We start from the raw sequence: 19,609 nt of genomic DNA, 5'->3' as shown, positions 1-19,609 counted from the left end.
TAAATGCAGTGTTTAGTAGTTATGACAGATACATATGGCTTGAAAAATTGAAAATGTCTATTTTATGGCTCTTTATAGGAAGCATTTGTCAAAACCTGGCCTAAATGAACAGGGGGTTAATTTTTCTCATATAACAAGAAGACTGGAGGAAGTGATCTCTAGAGTTGGTTTGATAGCATAGTAATACTGGACTAGTGTCTTGTTATTCACTTGGCTTTCTCCTCATGGTCACAAAATAGTTTCCACAACTCCAGGCATCACATCCTCACACAACAGCATTTGGAGGAGGAAGTAATCAAAAGTTTATACCAGAGAGATTCTTTTATAATTCTTTCCTCTTATCAGGGAAGAAGAACTTCACCAGAATGCCCCAGAAATTGGCTTTGCATCTTGCTAGCCAGACTGGGTTGTATGCCCACCCTCTAGGCCAGAGGCTGAGCCCACCTTCCTTGAATTCCTAAATAATATTAAGGTTCTTCCAGCAAGGGAGGAGAGAGGCAAGTGCTGCTAGTGGGCAATCGTAGCATACACCATAACATTCCTTCCCACTACCTTTCCCTAGGAAGGGAATTGCCTTAGATCTGGAAAAAGTCCTTGCTAAGAGCTGAGGGTCAAAGGTGAACTACCTCTTCCCTAGGGTAGCAAACCATGTAGCACTACTGAAAGGACAGCTGATGTGTTCTATATAATTAAGGGGAGAGAATTTGAAGCTTCAGAGACAAAATGAGAGACAAAAGGTGGAGACAGAGGTGAGAGAGCCAGCAAGATAGTGTGCTAGCAGAAAGTCACTGGTCAACCCTACTCCTCCCTTAACAAAATCTTGTATTAAGTTTAGTAAATTCATAATCTCTGCTAGAATGTTGTGGTTGTAAGCAACAGAAAAGCAAGCTAAACTGTCTCAAACAAAAAATAAAAACAATAAAACTTTAAAGCACGATTAAATAGTCTACAAGGGAGAGTAGATGAGGAACATAGGGAAGCAGCTTTATCCAGGGCTGAAAAGATGGGATTTGATTTCTGTCTATTTCTCTGCCCCATTTCCTCCTTAATTGCTCCATTCTCAGGCAGTCTTCCTCCACAGCACATGATGGCTGACAGCAGTACCTGGAGAAAGATCATTCTTTTTTTTTTTTAGTCCAGCAAAAAAAGAGTCTCTTCACTTAATTTATAGAAAACATTCATTTTTCCTCTAATTTTTACTGCTGGGAGCACATGCCCATAGTTGAACTAATCTCTGCAGCCAAGGGGTGGGGCTTTATTCTGATTGGCTCATGCCCCAGCCACCTAGAGGATGGGTCTTCCCAGCAGCCCACTGGCCCCTGTTACCAAGAACAGCGCACTGCTTGCTGAGAAACCAGGAACCAGAAATGTCCGTGTGATTCGGGATGGACTGGGCTCTAGTGATGGCTTATGAAGAAGACTGAGCCCAGGAGGCCACGGAGGCGAAGAGGAACCCAGGAATTCACCAGAAAATTGACAGGCTGTGTAATTGATGGAGTAGACACTACTGTCCAGGCCGGAAAGACAGGAGATACCTCCTCTCCCCCATGCTGGCATTTGGGTCAAATGTGGAATCCGTGGTAAACTAAGGCACCTCCCTTTTCCTTCCTAAGTCCAAGAATCCCATCCTTTATTAGTACATAACGGGCCCTACACCGTGGCTCACGCCTATAATCCTAGCACTCTGGGAGGCCATGGCGAATGGATTGCTTGAGCTCACGAGTGCAGATTAGCCAGAGCAAAAGCAAGACCCCATCTCTACTAAAAATAGAAAAACTGAGGTAAGAAGATCAGTTGAGCCCAAGAGTTGGAGGTTGCTGTGAGATATGACACCATGGCACTCTACCAAGGGCAACAGCTTGAGACTCTGTCTCAATAAAATAAAATAAAATAATAAATAAATAAATTGTACATAACAACCGTCAGTTGTCAAATACTTACTGTGTGACTGCCACCATTTCAAGCACACCACTCTTTATGAGGAAGAGACTATTATTTCTACTTCACAGGTGAGGCTATTGAGGCCCAAATAAGTCAAGTAACTCACTCAAGGTCACGCAGCTGCTACACAGCGTAGTCAGAAGGATTCCAGCCTGCAGTACGTCTCTAGGGCAGCCAACCATGGCCACTCCATGTTGCCAAGCCCAGTCCCTGGAATCTGGAAAGGGAGTTCTTTTGATTGTAAGCCAGGAAGGGGCATGTCACACTTTGCCTTGAGGGCCTCCAATGCTTGTCAAGAGGCGACAGACCGAGGTGCTATTCTCTTTGGAGTAACTGAACCGTCACCAGAAAAATGACCATAAACTTGAAACCGAGCCCTGGCTTCCCTCTGTGGGCTCCAGCCACGTTACATCTCCCCTTCGATTAATTAATGAAGCCTGGCGCCTCTCTCCGCCTGGCTGCTTCCCTCCTTCCCCATCTCCACTGAGAACCTGTCTTTCCTCCCTTTGGCCCAGCCCGCTGCTTTCTCTCAGCCTCTGCAGTTGCTCCTTGCAGGGAGGCTGTTGGAGAGTAAGAGAGAAGGAACAGAAGCCTCAAGCTGGATTTGTGCGGCTCTTAAAACGAGGGCTGTGCCTCATGGAATCTCAATGTTATGAAGGCCTTGGCTGAGCCTGACCTCTGTTCCAGATTAACCCATCGGGCAGACCTTGGAAAGAAAGTTGTAGTTCAAGGATAGGGTCAAGGTGGAAGATGGGATTCAGAGCTCTCTTTAGCTTCCTATTTGGGGGGCATGTCATTTACAAGCAGCCTGACTTCTGGGCTAAAAATGAGCAAGAAAGATCTGAGGCTCTAGATTCAGACAGACCTGGCTTAAGTCCCAGCCCACCAATTCATAGCCCAGTGTCCTTAACCTCTGTGGTTCTCAGTTTCCTGTCCTGTAAAACAGAGACAAAAGAAGAAATTGAATGTTTTGGAGTCACATGACAGGACATGGAAACCCCTTAGCTCAGAGACTGACACAAAGGAAGGACTTGGTTTTATTTTATTTATTTATTCATTCATTCATTCATTTATTGTGAGACAAAAGTCTCATTCTGTTGTCCAGGCCGAAGTGCCTTGAACTCCTGGCCTCAAGAAATCCTCTTGCCTCAGGTTTCCAAAGTGCTAGGATTACAGGCATGACCTATTGTGCACAGTCTTTTTTATTTTATTTTAATTGTTTTGAACGATTTTCACTCTGTCACTCTGGGTAGAATGCCATGGTGTCATCATAGCCCACAGCAACCTCAAACTCTTGGAGTCACACGATCCTCTTGCCTCAGCCTACCAAGTAGCTGGGACTACAAGCAGGCACCACCACTCCTGGCTAGTTTTCTCTTTTCTTTCTTTCTTTTTTTTTTGAGACAGAGTCTCATTATGCCACCCTCAGTAGAGTGCAGTGTCTTCACAGCTCACAGCAACCTCAAACTCTTGGGCTTAAGTGATTCTCTTGCCTCAGCCTCCTAAGTAGCTGGGACTACAGGCGCCTGCCACCATGCCTGGATATTTTTGTTGTTGTTGTTGTTGTTGTAGTTGTCTTTGTTATTTGGCAAGCCCAGGCTGGGTTCGAACCTGCCAGCTCTGGTGTATGTGGCTGGCACCCTAGCTGCTGGGCTACAAGCACCAAACCTCTTTTCTTTCTTTTTTTTTTTAAAGTATAGATGGGGGGTTCCGGAGTCTCTTGCTCAGGCTGATCTCAAACTCCTAAGCTCAAGCAATCCACCTGCCTCAGCCTCCCAGAGTCTAGGATTACTGGCTGCTCAGCTGTTTTTTTAAATAAACGATTGTTTTTATTCCTGCTGTCAGAAATATTACAACTATTTTTATTCCCCAAGACACTTGGCACACTGCCCTTGGAGAAGCAGCATAGAGTATGAGCTAAGAACACAAACTCTGGATCCCATCTTCATCACTTTAAATCCTGGCTCTGTCATTTCTTAGTTGTGTGACCTTGGACAAGTTACTCTACCCCTCTGTGCCTCAGTTACTTGATCTTGAAAATGGTAATAATAATAGTATCCACCTCAGGTTGTTTTGAGGATTAAATGAGACAAGATTTGTACAGAGATGAAAGAACACACAATGAATATTAGCTATTATTATTTTTCAACACTCACTAACTTCTCAGTAAATTAAAACTATCATCCAATAGAGAGTTTTGATCAGTAGTGACAACTGAACAATGAATGCATATATGTGTATATATGTACATAAGTCCTAATAAAACAATGAATACATGTATGTATGTAAGTTTTTGTATGGTGAATTTTACTGACATAAAAGACGTACACCACAAAAATTACAAATACTGGTAATAATAATAAAATTTAATTGATTTTTGCCAAACTCTGTATTCATCATGTTTCTGTGATTGCAACTTAACTATCATTTGACGAATGGAGTTGTACCCCAACCATGAATGTAGTTCTGGCATGAATGCTGGTTGATTTTTCATTTGCATTAATGTATAAGGTGAAAATGAAACAATGAAAACATATATTGGAACTGAACTCAGTCATCAGCTTCTTCACTAAGTTGGATAATAGTTTTGAATACTGGAAGAATTTATTTCCTCTAATTTTGAGTGCTATTCAGAATGTAATGTATATAACACAGCATACTTCTAAAATTTAATCTGTATTGTTAGCATATTCTGTATCTCTTTCTTATCTTAGGTCTAGACAATCCACCAAAGTGTTAGTTGGTAGCATCTGCCAATTTCCATGGTGTAAATATTCATATACTATGGCCAAATTCAAGCTACCAATAGAGTGACTCAGTGTGTAGTTGGGAAGAGATACACAATGACACACTATTATATGGTATTTCCATCATGCAGATACAATAGACTTTAACCTCAAAAGCATAGATAATAGCAAAATTATAAAATAATCAGTAATGGGTATTGTGTCATTTATTAGCTGTTTTTAATTTAATCTGTTTGTATGAGATTATATAATTTAATTTAAAATAATTGCTGTGTTTGACACTAGCCTGCAAAATTCCTAAGACTGTAACAATTGGCTTTCATGAGCCAGTGTGGGCTACCTCTAGCATACCACTGGTTTTGATACCTAAATCGCTGGAGGAAGCTTAAACCCTGAAAGAAAAACAAAATAAGGAAATGCATTAAATAATTATGGGGCATGAGAGATTTTTAAAATTAGACATAAAGGAAATTTTTTCAGAAATAAGGGCTTTCCTTACTGTTAAGATTGTATTTTCTATACCACAAAAGGTGGTGGCCATGAAAATCTCTTATTCCAAATATTCTTCTAGAACATCACCAGTCTCCCGTTGAGAGGTGTAGTCTATCTCCTTTCTCCTTCAACTTGGCTGAGTTTGGGATTGCTTGGAGCGATAGAGTGTAGTGGAAGTGGCTTCTATTTAGTTCATAAACCTTAGTTCAAAAAAATGATGCAGCTTCCTCCTTATGAGTTAAAATACTTTCGAAGCCTATTCCTTTGTGTAAGTAGTTTAACCAACCTGAGACCACCATGTTGTGAGGAAGCCCAACTGAGCCTATGCAGAGAGAGCCCTGAGACTCTGTGATAGAGAGATGCCCAAGCAGCATGCAGCTGCCTCCTGGCGGTCTGTCTAGCACCAGCTCTGTTCAACTGCAACTGCATGAGAGGCCCTGGGCCAAAGTTGCACGTCATAGACTTCCCAGAGTCTTGTAGATACTAAAAGCTTATACAGCCCAGAGTAGGCTGTCAGTACAGAGTTAAGAAAAAATGTTGTTGGAAAACTAGAAGAAAGAGGTTCTTTGTTATGTGGTGGTGGAAAGTTTGCCACCTGAAAACAAGGGAAAGAGGAAATATACCAAATGAACTCAATAAAATAGCGGGATACTGAAAGTGTCATTCAGTCTTGCTTCCTATGATACATGCAAAAGGAGAGAAATGAACTAAAGAACAAACTATAAATGGAAAAGGAGCCAGGACCTGCTGGGCTTGAAAGCAAAAATATTTTTTGTTCCTATCTTCTCTTGATAGCAAAAACTGAGAAAAGACTGGGCTTTTATTACTTGATTTCAATACTTACTATAAAGCTACAGTAATCAAGACAGTGTAGTATTAGCAAAAGGAAACAGACCCACTCATATATGACCAAAGATTTTCAACCAAAGTGCAAAGGCAATTTGATAGAGAAAGGATAGTCTTTTCAAAAAGTAGTGCTACAACAATTGGACATTCATATGCAAAATAAAAATAAAAAGATCTTCAGCCCATACCTTTTTATATAAAAATTAACTTGAAATGGATCATAAACCAAAAAGTAAGACCTAAAACCATAAAATTTCTAGGAGATGACATAGGATAAAATCCTCGTGACTTGAGTTGGGCAAAGATTTCTTATATAAGATGCCAAAAAACAAATTATAAAAGAAAAGAACTGATAAATTGGGCTTCATCAAAATTTAGAACTCTGCTCTTTCAAAGACACAGTTAAGAAAATGAAAAGATGGGAAACCACATACTGGGAGAAAATATTTGCAAAACACGTATCTTAGGAAGGACTGGTTTCCAGAACAACTAGATTAAAAAACTCTTCAAAACTCAATTTTAAAAAGAAATTTTGTTTTATTTTAAAACAAACAACTCAGTTTAAAATGGGCAATAGACTGTCTGTTTTCCATGGAATTGCCTTTGCACCTTTGTTGAAAACCAGTCGTCTATTTATTTGTGTGTGGATGTATTTATTGGGTGTTTAAAATCAGATCATGTTAGTCCTCCAACTCTGTTATTTTTCAAGGCTTTCTAGGTCTTTTACATTTTCATATGAATTTTAGAATCAGCTTGTCCATTTCTATCCAAAAAGAGCCTTCTGGGATATTAATCAGTATTGCATTAAATCTGTAGTTTAATTTGGAGAGAATCAACATCTCAATAATATAGGGTCTTCTAACCCATAAACAAGGTATACTCCATTTATTTAGATCTTCTTTTATTTCCCTTACCAATGTTTTGTAGTTTTTAATCTCTAAATATTTCATTGCATCTTTTGTCAGATTTATCCCTAAATATTTCTTATTTGTGAAGCTACTGTAACACAAGTTACTTGTGTTTTAAAATTCCAATTTCCAGTTGTTCATTGCCTGTATAGAGAAATGCAATTGATTTTTGTACAATGATATTATATCCTGCAACCTTGCTGAACTCAATTACTAGTTCTCAATTACCAGAAAATCCATCAGATATTCTATATAGATTCTCATGTCATCTGAAAATTTGACTTCTTTTCCAATCTAAATGCCTTTTATTTCCTTTCCTTGCCTTATCCAAGTGGCTATAATCTCCAGTACAATGTTGAATAGAAATAGTGAGAGCAGACATTCTATATGTTATCCTATATACAAAAATTAACTCAAAATAGTTTATAGACCCAAATGTAAAGATACAGAACTATAAACACTCCTGAAGTAAGAGAAAAATTTTGTGACCTTGGTTAGACAAAGGAGATGTTCTTAGATACAACATCAAAAGCATGAGCCATAAAAAAATTGGAAAATTGGCCTTCTTTAAAATAAAAACCTTCTGCTCTTTGGATAACACTGTTAAGAGAATAAAAACACAAACCACAGACTGGGAGAAAGTACAGGCATTTTCAAGTCATACATCTGAATTTTTTAAAACTCGTATCCACAACACATAAAGAACTCTTCAAAACTCAACAATAAGAAAATAAACAACCCAGTTTTTATAATGGGCAAAAGATGTAAACAGAAATTTTACAAAAGAAGATCTACAGATGGAAATAAGCACATGAACACATGTTCAGCATCACTAGTCATTAGGAAAATGTGAATTAAAACCATAATGAGACACCATTATATACTTATTGGAAAGGTTAAATTAAAAAGACTTGGCCAGGAGGCAAAATTAGCTGGGCATCAGGGTGTGCACCAGTCGTCCTAGCTATGTGGGAGAATGAGGCAGGAGGATTGTTTAAACCCAGGAGTCTGAGGTTTCAGTGAGCTACGATGATGCTACTGTGGAGGAACAGGAACTCTAATAATTGCTCATGGGAATGTAAAATAGCAAAAGCACTTTGAAAAATAGTTTGGCTCCCATTTGATCCTGCAATCCCATTACTGAGCATCTACCTAGAAGGAAAAAAATCCTTATATGATAAAGACACTTGTACTAGACTGTTTATTGTAGCTCAATTTACAATCGCCAAAATGTGGAAACAGCCTAAATGCCCCTAACCCAGGAATGGATTAACAAGCTGTGGTATATGTACACCATTACATATACTATTCAACCATTAAAAAAAATGGAGACTTGGGCGGCACCTGTGGCTCAGTGAGTAGGGCGCCGGCCCCATATACTGAGGTGGCGGGTTCAAACCTGGCCCTGGCCAAACTGCAACAAAAAATATAGCTGGACGATGTGGTGGGCGCCTGTAGTCCCAGGGAGCTGAAGCAAGAGAATTGCCTAAGTCCAGGAGTTTGAGGTTGCCGTGAGCTGTGTGACACCACAGCACTCTACCAAGGGCGATAGAGTAAGATTCTGTCTCTATAAAAAAAAATGGAGACTTTACAGCCTTTGTATTAACCTGGATGGCAGTGGAACACATTATTCTTAGTAAAGCACCACAAGAATGGAGAAGCATGAATCCTATGTACTCAATTTTGATACAAGGACAATTAATGACAATTAATGACATGGGGGGAGTGGGGGAAGGGGAGAGCACAGAGAGGAAGAAGGAGGGAGGGGTGGGGGAAAGGAAGAGCAGAGAGAGGGAGGGAGGGGTGGGGCGTTGGTGTGTGACACACCTTTTGGGGGCAGGACACAATTGTAAGAGGGACTTTACCTAACAAATGCAATCAGTGTAACCTGGTTTCTTGTACCCTCAATGAATCCCCAACAATAAAAAAAAGAGAGAGAGAGAGAGAATAACTAACTAAATAAATGAATAAAAGAAAAATAGTTTGGCATGTTCTTGAAAAATTAAACACATACCTGCCATAGGATCCAGCCATTCTGTTCCCAGGTACCTACCCAGGAGACAAGAAAGCTGTGCTAGGCAGAATAATGGCCCCCTAAAAATATCCATGCCTTTATCCCTGGAATCCGCAAACATGTTAAATTACATGGAAATGGAATTTTGCAGCTGTGATTAGATGAAGAATGTTGAGGTGGGAAGATTGTTCTTGATTATCCAGGTGGGCTTGGTTAGTGAAAGAGGGAGGCAGGAGAGTGAGTGTCAGAGTAACACTATTGACAAGACTTGACTGGTCATTGCCGTCTTTGAAGATGGAGACAGGAGCCATAAGCCTAAACTTCAGGTGGACTCTAGAAGCAGAAGAGGCAAGAGCACAGATTCTGCCCTGGACCCTCTGGACGGAAGGAATGTCAGCTGTGCTGACACTTTGATTTTAATCCATTTTGAACTTCTGACTCCCAGAGCTGTAAAATAATAAATTTGTGTTGCTTTAAGCTACTACATTTGTGGCCCTTTGTTACAGCAGACAAAGTAAACTAATATCAAAACATACATCTATACAAAACATACAATGATTTATAAATCTGTGCCCACAGCAGCTTTATCTGTAATAGTCAAATACTCAGAAGCAGGTGAATGGATAGCTCATCGTGGAACTGCACGTGATGGAATCCTACTCTCACACTGCACGATTCCCTGTATAAAGAACTCTGGAAAAGGCAGAGCTACAGGGCAAACAATAATTAAGAGACTGCCACAGGCTGGGGTGGGTGATGGAAATGACTACACAAGGGAACTTTGTGGGAGGATTACACTTACATTGTAGTGGCAGTTACACAATTACACCACTTGTTAGGACTTAACAGAACTGTACTCCTAAAACGGGTGAATTTTTCCATATATAAATTTGACCTCAACGAATTCATCTTAGAAAAAGGATAGGTAAGAGACATAACAAGGAAAAGGAAAGAAAAGGAAGAAAGAAGGAAAGAAGGGAGAGAGGGAGGTCCTCAGACCAAGTATCAAATCCAGATGGAGGAAATTCTGACACACGCTGCAACACGGATGAAACTTGAAGACAATATGCTGAGATGAGCCAGACGCACAAAGCCAACTATTGTATGACTTCATTTATCTGAGGTTCCTGTCGTAGTCAAATTTATAGAGATGGAAAGTACAACAGAGACTATCAAGAGGTCAGGGGGTGGGGCTAATGGGGAGTTATTGGTTAACGGGTACATGGTTTCAATAAGAGTGATGATGAAGTTCTGAAGATGGTGGTGATGGTGGCACAAAGATATGAATGTACTTAATGCCACTGAATATACACTTACAATGATTACGAGCATACATTTTGCATTATGTACATCTTACCACATAAAAAAGAAAACAATTCAAAGACAAACAAAAAAACTGGTAAAAAAAATTGTTGCTATATATTTGCAAAAATAACTGCAATACATTGCCAGTTTTTGAAAACACGGACAAAGATAGAAACATGCAATGCAAAATAAGAATTAGGATGAGGAGGCGAAATAAAATTGGCTAAAGCAATTTGGAAATATATCCAATCTCTCTAGGGAGCAGTTTTAGTGGTGTGTGGGATAATATCATATATAGCTGGCAAGTGTGTAAATTAGCATCTTTCTGGAAGGCACTTTAGTTTTCTCCGCTGAATCCTTTTTTAAAAGTTCCACGACCCCACAATTGCACTGTTAGGAATTAATTCTAAAGAGGTAGTCACAAAAAAATGTAAGGGGAGCAATAGAGGATGGTTTAAAATCAGACCAAAAAATAAAAATAAAATCAGACAAAAATTTGAATCAAGCTAGAGGTAATTTAAGAAGAGTCTGTAAATAAATGCTGGGACATTTGTGGACTACTGTGCAAACTTTAAAAGGGATGGCATTCTTTTATATTTATTGGCAGGCCGAGGTGTGCATGACATACTTTAAGTGAAAAAGATGTAGATAAAGAGGCAATATGTACAGTATGGGGGTGGAAAGTGGATGTGTCTGAATACATTAGAAGTCTAGAAGAAATGTTAACCATGCTCATTTCTGGGTGGTGGAACTTCAGATAATTTTTTTCTTCCTTAAATTTGCATGTATTTTCTTTTCTTTTCTTGTTTTCTTCTTTTGGTTATAAGCATATATTACTTTTATCGGAAAATTTGAGGAAGATCTTTTTTTCACAACTACAGAAAAGCACAGATGTGATTCTAGCTGGAAAGTGAAGAATCCCATGGCTGTTCTCATTTGGGGATCTCGAGACACATTACAAAACATCTGGTGGGGGCTTAGCAGACTTTAAAGATGTCCCTGTCTAAGGCATCCTGCCTGAGAAGCTCTTCAAGGGAGAGTACAGATGATCAAATGATGCTTCCAGAAGCCAGCCTTCTCTGGGCATTCTGATTCTTGATTCTACATTCTCTGGATACTGAATGCTGCTCCCTTGAAAATCTGAAACTGAGAATACTTTTATTTTTTGGCTTTCTCAATGACATCTTACTATGTGGAATGGAAATGTATGTTCTGGAGCTTCAGCAGCTATTTTGTGACCACAGGAAAGTCCCATATACTATGAAAATGGAATAAGAAATCAGAAGGAACTGATGTCTCTAGTAGCTTCACTGATGCTCTGCATAGATTTGGCCTTCCTGTTCCCAACAGGAAGTTAATTTATGTGAGATAAATTAACTTTCATATGTTTAAACTAGATTTTCTGAGGCTTGCAGGCAGACATGATCCTAAACGATCCCTTGAAGATTCTATCATGCCCTCAACACCTGAACTTGGCCCTGATTATAAAGGACCTGACTGGGGGCAAGGGAGTTCCTTTTCAACTGCTAGTAGCCCTGTTGTTCTCTCTGTTGCAATTCGTATCTTATTTAATCTTCACAAAATCCTCAAGGGAGGTCCAAATGCCATCCCCATTTTACAGCTGGGAAACTTATCCAAGAAGATAAGTGACTTTTCCACGTCTATTCTAACCTCAGGATTCTTGGCTCCTAATTAAACATTTTTCTTATGATGCCAGAGGAGTCAACAAGGGCAGAGGACCAGCATCCACACTAATAGCTTGTTGTTGCTATTAACCAGGCCATTTTTGGGCCTGTGGAAAGTCTTCAAATCTATGCTTTAAGCTTAACAAGTAGCACAGTTGTAAAGCGTACAGACCAGGGTCTCAGGAAGGTCTGAGTTCAAATTCTAGTTATCTCAGTGTTCCATTTTGGTTCTCTAGGAAGCAGGTACCAACATAAAATTGGCCATGTAAGAGATTTATCGAGGGAGATGCCTGTGAAGGAAATGGGACAGGAGCAGCAGGGGGCAGGGAGAGCCTCAGATCCAGATCCTGGTCTGACATCTGGGAATGGACAAAGGGAAAGAAGGAGAATTGAGGAGGAGCCTCAGACTGCAGAGGCTCTGGGAAAGCCCCCGGGTGGATGTGGAGCTCAGAGCAAGGTCAGTTAGGAATGGCCTGGCTCTGCCATCCCAGCCACACTCAGTCATGGGCTGGGAGCAGCCTCTGGGTGACCGCTGCCTAGATCTGAAAATGTGGCACCTGGTGGCTGTCACCAACACCTCCAGTAGGTGCTCTCTTGGAGAGCTGAGTGGCACATTCCACGGCCGCCACCTCCTTCACTGTGAGCAAGTTCCAGCACCTCACTAAACCTTATTGTACTCGTCTGGAACATAGGAGTGATAATAATGGCACCTATCTCTCAAGGTGGTCTTATGGATAAAATGGCATAATTTACACCAAGGCTTAGCTTAGCATGAGGCACATGGGAAGGTCCCCATGAAAGTTGTCTCCCTGCCTTTCCTACCTTCACCTCCCCAGGAACCAGACCTGTGTCTTGGTTCTGTAGATCCCCACCCCCCACCGCCACTCCCCATGTTGAAATATGCTAGGTACACAGCTCAAGGTGGTGACGGATGCCCTTCTGTGGGCTCAGTTTTCCTGGCAATGAGGCCATTCATGCACCAACAGAGGGGGGTCCACACAGGGAGCCCAGTGGGAGAGTCTGGCAGAGGGGCCCACCCCAGGACACTTCCACTCCAGCCCTCTGGAGAGCTGGGCATTCCCAAGCTAGAGTGTGACACTCACATCCTGGGGAAAGCCAATGTTTGGGATCAGTCATAGTGGGATCTCATCCTGAGCCCTCCTCTGTAGGCAAAGAAGCAATGACCATATCTAAAGGCCAGATACGCAAAATGGATCATGACAACTTCTAGGGAGATGTGGGCGGCCTTCTCTTCCTACTTTACAAACTTGTCTTTTGTTTGGTTTTTATAACAAGCTAATATCGCTTTTGTGAGGAAAGTTAATATAAAGTACAATGCATGTAGAATGTAGAAAAGATTTAACATGGAAATGAATAAAGAAGAGAATTTAAATTACTCATATAGCCAGCCACCAGAGATGAGGCCTGCAGTGTGATAGGGCACTAATTTCTCTTCAAAAAAGTTGATTTCCTGCCAAGGAGAATGTTCTGAGGGTCCCCTTAGAACTCCCCCAAAGGCCTTCTTGAGAAATAGCCAGGCCTTACAGCCTCTTAAAGAGTGCACAGCCTTCAGCCCAGCATTTCCACTTGCAGAAGCATATCCTAAGGAAATAAGTGAATACTCAGACAGTGTAAAAATGTTACAAGGATGGTGGCTGCATCACCATTTATAAATGAGAAAAATGGAAAGCAGCCTAAATGCCTATTAGTAGGGGAATGGCTGAGTAAAATATGGGACATTCATACAATGGGATACTCTACAGTTGTTCCAATATTGATGTAGATCAATATTTATTGACATGGTATGTTTACCTTGTTATACTATTAAGCAAATAAGTGGTTATGAAACTGTATATGTGGTATAAACCCCAGTTTTGTAAAAAGAAGAAGAAAAGTATAAGTGTGTGTGTATGTGTGTGTGTGCGCACATATGCATGCGCCTGCTTAAAAATAGACCACAAAGGCTGGGCATGGTGGCTCACACTTACAATCTTAGCACTCTGGGAGGCCAAGGCGAGAGGATAGTTTGAGACCAGCCTGAGCAAAAGCAAGACCCCTCTCTTTATCAAAAACAGAAAAAATTAGCCAGGCATTGTAGTGGGCACCTGTAGTCTCAGCTACTTGGGAGGCTGAAGCAGGAGGATCACTTAAGTGCAGGAGTTTGAGGTTGCTGTGAGCTACACTGATGCCACTGCACTCTAGGTAGGGTGACAGAGTGAGACCCTGTCTCAAAAAAAAAATAATAATAAAGCATAAAAATATGGCTCAGGGGTAGGGCGCGGGCCCCATATGCCAAGGGTAATGGGTTCTAACCTGGCCCTGGCCAAACTGCAACAAAAAAATAGCCGGGCATTGAGAGGGCGCCTGTAGTCACAGCTCCTCAGGAGGCTGAGGCAAGAGAATCACCTAAGCCCAGGAGTTGGAGGTGGCTGTGAGGACAATAAAGTGAAACTCTGTCTCTACAAACAAAACAAAACAAAACACTACCATGTTAACTAACAGTGATTGTTTCTGGGTAGAGGGATTATAAGTGATATTTTTCTTTTTTTTTTTTTATTGTTGGGGATTCATTAAGGGTACCAGAAACAAGGTTACACTGATTGCATTTGTTAGGTAAAGTCCCTCTTACAATTGTGTCTTGCCCCCAAAGGGTGTGTCACACACTGAGATCCCACCCCCTCCCTCCTTCCCTCTCTCTGCCCTTCCCTTCCCCCACCCCCCACGGTGTACTAGGCCATTAATTGTCCTCATGACAAGTGATGTTTTTCTTCTTCAGTATCTAATTTTCCCACAATAAATGGCTATTACTTTGCACTTTTTTTTTTTTTTTTGAGACAGAGTCTCACTTTGTCAGCTTTGGTAGTGTGCCCTGGTGTCATAGGTCACAGCAAGCTCAAACTCTTGGGCTCAAGCAATCCTCTTGCCTCAGCCTCCCGAGTAGCTGGGACTACAGGCGCCTGCCACAACAACTGGCAGAGATGGGTCTCGCTCTTGCTCAGGCTGGTCTCAAACTCCTGAGCTCAAGCAATCCACCACTGACTTCTCAGAATGCTAGGATTACAGATGTGAGCCAGGATGTGGGGCCTTAATTTGCACTTTGAAAACAATAAAAACTACCATGCAGTCTCACCTCAGGGTCTTTAACCTGACAGTTGCCTCTGCCTGGTGTACTTTTCCACAAATATTCTGCTGTTTCTCCAAGAGCTTGTTCAAATGTCATTTGATCCGGGAGGCTTCCCTGATTCTGCTCACACCCCCTTCCCTCTCTCCCTCTCCTACTTTCTGTCTCTCTCACCCTTTATCTGTCTCTCTTCACTCTTATCCTGTCCTATTTTCCTCTTTTATTCCATAGAAGTATGCCATTTGCTTATTTATTTTATCATCTACGCTCTCCTAACTCATCCTCCTCAAACAGGAAGGGCAGCTCCAGAAAGGCAGAAACTTGTGTCTGGTTTGCTTTCTGTTGACTCCCAGGGTCAAGAGCGGGGCTTGATGGATCATGCAGCCAAATAAATATTTGAGGGGTGAATGAATGAAATATAAACAAGCAAATGGTTTTCCTTTACAAAGACTTGATTCCATCCTCACCCTTCTGATTTTCAGAAGAAGCGGCATGGCTGAGACCCGTCTGACAGGCCTGGCAAGGGACAAGTGGGAGAAAAGATGTCCCTTTGACTTTCCTTCGCTGGCAAGATGAGCCGGCTGAGCCCTAAAGTAGCACCGCCCCCTGCTGGGAAGTGTCTGGAACTGGAGCCAGACGCTCAGTGGCTGGACCAGAAACACTTCAAATAATTAAACCTGAAGTTTGGAAAAGAAATTTGGAGTGGAAAGGATATTGGCCATGAGGCCCCATGTTTTCCTCTGGGCACCAAGATGGGTCTGTGGGTCCCTTTTCAGGCAGGAAGAGGTGCCAGGAACGTGGAGCCCATTCTCTCAGCTGCAAGAACTGAATTTAAGCTGCATTCACATCTGCAGATGGATGGATTTCTCCTGGAGGCCTAGACAGACCTTGAAGGAAATCAGTTACAAGTCAAGGCCAACTCCCCAGGGATCCTTTCTGGAACTTCTGGCTTCCCTGGATTTCTTTCAAGTTTTATGTATGTATCTTTTTATTTAACCCACCTCACAAACCCCAGAATTTCACATTTAGTTTTTGCCCACACTTTCAAATCAATGTGCAAGTTTAGTTTCAGAAAGAAGTGTGTGAGCCAAGTCAAGATTGTTCATGGACTCACTGTTTTTACTGTGTGTGCTGGGGATGCAACTGTGAAAAAAACAGACAAAAATCTCAGCCCAAACAGCGCTGATGTTCTAGCGTGAGAGACAGGTGCTTACTACACAAATAGATGTGAATATTTGACTATTAATAAAAACTGAGGTAAGTGCTCAGAAAGAGAAGAACAAGGTGTTATGAAAAAGAGTTAACAATAGCAGACCTCAATTTTGGTAATCCTGAATTTGTCAGATTTAATCTAAATTCTTCTGCCAGTAGCCAGGGGCCAGTTTGGTGGGGGACAAAAGGGGAGCAAGAGAGAAGTTGAGTTTCCAGGCTTAGAGTCTTAGTGAGATATCTCCACAGACAAGAGTAATTTGTTCATTTTAGTAAATGTTTGCTCTGCAGAAAAAGTATAGCATAAGGGTCTAGAATCTGAGTCCTGGATTCAAATCTCAGCTCTTCCCTTTTCCTTAGTTTCTACCTTCTTTGTTCGCTAGAGTTATTATAAGGATTTAATGAGATAATAGAAATGTAGCTATTGATACAGTGCCTGGCAAGTAGGACATAGTAATTATTCAATAAACAGTAAGCATTAATATTAAAGGCTCTGAGAAGTTCTGCAACTGAGGAACCTATTGAACTAGGCTCCCACTTTGACTGTGGAAACTTTTCCTTGTCAAATACTTTGTGTTCCACCATATATGTTTGGGAAAATGCTTTTTCAGTTATTGGGATGGGGGCATTGAGCAGACATTATTTATTGCCTGTCCTAAATCCATCTGCCTTCTTTTTCTGAAGTCTGATTATATGGTGAATTAGGCCAAAGAACCTTTGATGTCAAAGAAGATAGGCCAGGATTGGTCTAAATGTGGGTGCCTCATTTTGTTCTGGTCAGCGAAATGTACTGAAGGTACCATGAGGATTTCTCCAGGAAGATATTGCCCTCCCTGATAAAAAGTAGATGTACATGTAAAAAAAATCCTCCCCACCCCCACCAAGCCCAGCTCCTGCTTCAAATGTGCTGATGTAGGAACAGGACACTTGGATCTATGGCCACCATCTTGGGAACCCAGAGAAGGCCAACAGAATTGCAGAAACAAAACCAAGATTCTCAATCATGTCTGGCTGCTGAACAACCCTGGAACTATATAATATGCACACTCTTTGAGAGAAAACTAACCCCCATTGGTTTAAGCTGTTTACTTGCAGCCCAAAGCATTCCTCACTGATCCAGGGTATCAGCTCTCTATTCAGAATTAAAATCACCCTGGTATCCTCCATTTGTCTTAATGCTATCTGGTTCACCTTGAGGACAGCCTCTGGGCATTGGACCAGGCAGTACCATACCCCTCCCTGGGGCCTGTTCCCTTTGTAAAACCATGACTCACCTCAGAGGCCCTTGCTGGCCTCCCACCTTAATTCCAGAGAGGATTCCATAATCCATCCCTCTTTGTCTTCTCATCTCTCCTATTTTTGTCCTTTGGATGCAACTAGGATATAGAGGTATTAGTATATCCTTCCTCCTAATCCCTTCTGGTCCCTTGTCCAAAGTTACCCTGGAGAACAAAGCTAGCTCTGCTTTTTTTTGTCTGGCTTTTCCTGGGGAAAATAGAACTGTTTCATTGTGTGTCCCAACCCCCAAATTTATCCATTCTCTTCCACAATGCATGGTCTTAGAACTTTCTGTCTGTCTCAGAGGATACAGAGAGGAAGGAGAAGAACAACAGATACATAGCACATGGCATACACCCCCCCGTCCTATATCTAGGGCCTGTGACAGACATTGCTAATCCATCACAGCAATCATTTTTAGTGAGCTTAGTTGGAGTGAGCAGGGAAGATGAGTTGATATCCTTGACCTCTTCAACATGCTTGAAGGCTGGGGATAAAGAGTAAAATTCACACTCAAGAAGATTCACCCTGGTGCTCTTTTAGTCAGCCAGAGGGGTGTCCAGCTGGCCTGGAGAGGCTCAGACAGACAAGGGTAGATATAAAAGGATTGGTGACTTTAGCCCCAGAGACACTGCATAGAATATATCCAGGCCTTTCCCACATGTGTCCTGGATTGCCTTCAGAACCATCTTCAGTCCCTGTTGAATTCAGTTCCATGGAACAAGCCTATCATGATCACCTACTATGTGCCAGGATCAAGGGCTCTGGAAAGATGAGTGAATCCTAGCCCCTGTCCTATGATCACCTACTATGTGCCAGGATCAAGGGCTCTGGAAAGATGAGTGAATCCTAGCCCCTGTCCTATGATCACCTACTATGTGTCAGGATCAAGGGCTCGGAAAGATGAGTGAATCCTAGCCCCTGTCCTATGATCACCTACTATGTGCCAGGATCAAGGGCTCTGGAAAGATGAGAGAATCCTGGCCCCTGTCCTGGAAGATTCTACTAGAAGAGACAGACTAGCGAAACAATGAAGCAGAATGCAGTGAATGCTCCAAGAGAGCATGATTCAACCAGTGTGTGTGGGGTGCTGGGGGACACCATGGTGAGCAAGATATACTTGGTCCCTGCCCCATATAGCTAGCCTATACTTGGTCCATATAGTATAGCAGGGAGTCCAAGCAGGAGTCAGATGTTTATCAAAGAATCAAACAAACAAATGTAGAGTGCAACTGAGGCTAAACGCTCAGGGAATGAGAGGAACACTGCTGGGAGGGCCTAGTCTGGGAAGTTAGGGAAAAATGGACAAAAGTTAACTAGACCTATGTTTCTCAGATGAGAGCAATGTTGCAACCTCCCATCTGGGGACACGTGGCAACATCTGGAGGCATCTTTGGTTGTCATGACTAGGTGACATCTAGTGGATATAGGCCAAGGATGCTGCTCGACATCCCCCAAGGCACAGGATGTCACCCCACAATGAAGTGTTGACCTGGCCCTAATGTCAGCAGTGCCAAGGGCAAGAAATCCTGGTCTAGACAAAGAGAAGGAGGCAGGCCCAGATAGATGGAAGAGGCTTTATCCTAAGAGTATAGGCCGGCCATTTGAAAGTGTTATGTTAGCTTTGCACAGTGGCAGTATCATAGCCAATGAGGTTTATCTGAGGCGTGATTATTTCTAATTAAAAGTGTTATGTTTATTTTCAATGGTCCCTCTGGCTGCCATGTGGCCAGGGCAAAAGCAGAGAAACCAAGGGAGTGGGTATAGGAACATGGACAGGGTAGTTGGGTGCCCACTGCAGGCCTGAGCTGAGGGAGGGCAGGAGACTGCCATTAACACAAGAGAGGAGTTTTGAATTTGATGACCATTTGAGGCTGGGCATCCTATATACTGAATCAAGACTGTATTTAGAGCTGATTGACCATAGGGCTTTCACCTATGAGGGTGGGCATAGCTTACCCCCAGGAATGGGATTTCTGAAGACACTGGAAGGCAAAAACAAGATTGTGTTTCATTCAATGCTTTAATGCTTTCTCGAGTCAGCCTTACTGCACCCCCCATGA

General features: G+C 41.9%; 1 pseudogene; it reads left to right on the top strand.

Annotated features, from left to right (window-relative positions):
- The first annotated feature begins 19,166 nt into the window (after window positions 1–19,166).
- On the top strand, window positions 19,167–19,235 carry LOC128585042 (uncharacterized; annotated as a pseudogene).
- Window positions 19,236–19,609: the final 374 nt, after the last annotated feature.

The sequence above is a fragment of the Nycticebus coucang genome, chromosome 4, assembly GCF_027406575.1.
Source record: "Nycticebus coucang isolate mNycCou1 chromosome 4, mNycCou1.pri, whole genome shotgun sequence".
Lineage (NCBI taxonomy): Eukaryota > Metazoa > Chordata > Mammalia > Primates > Lorisidae > Nycticebus > Nycticebus coucang.
This window is presented reverse-complemented; position numbering and strand designations above follow the sequence as displayed.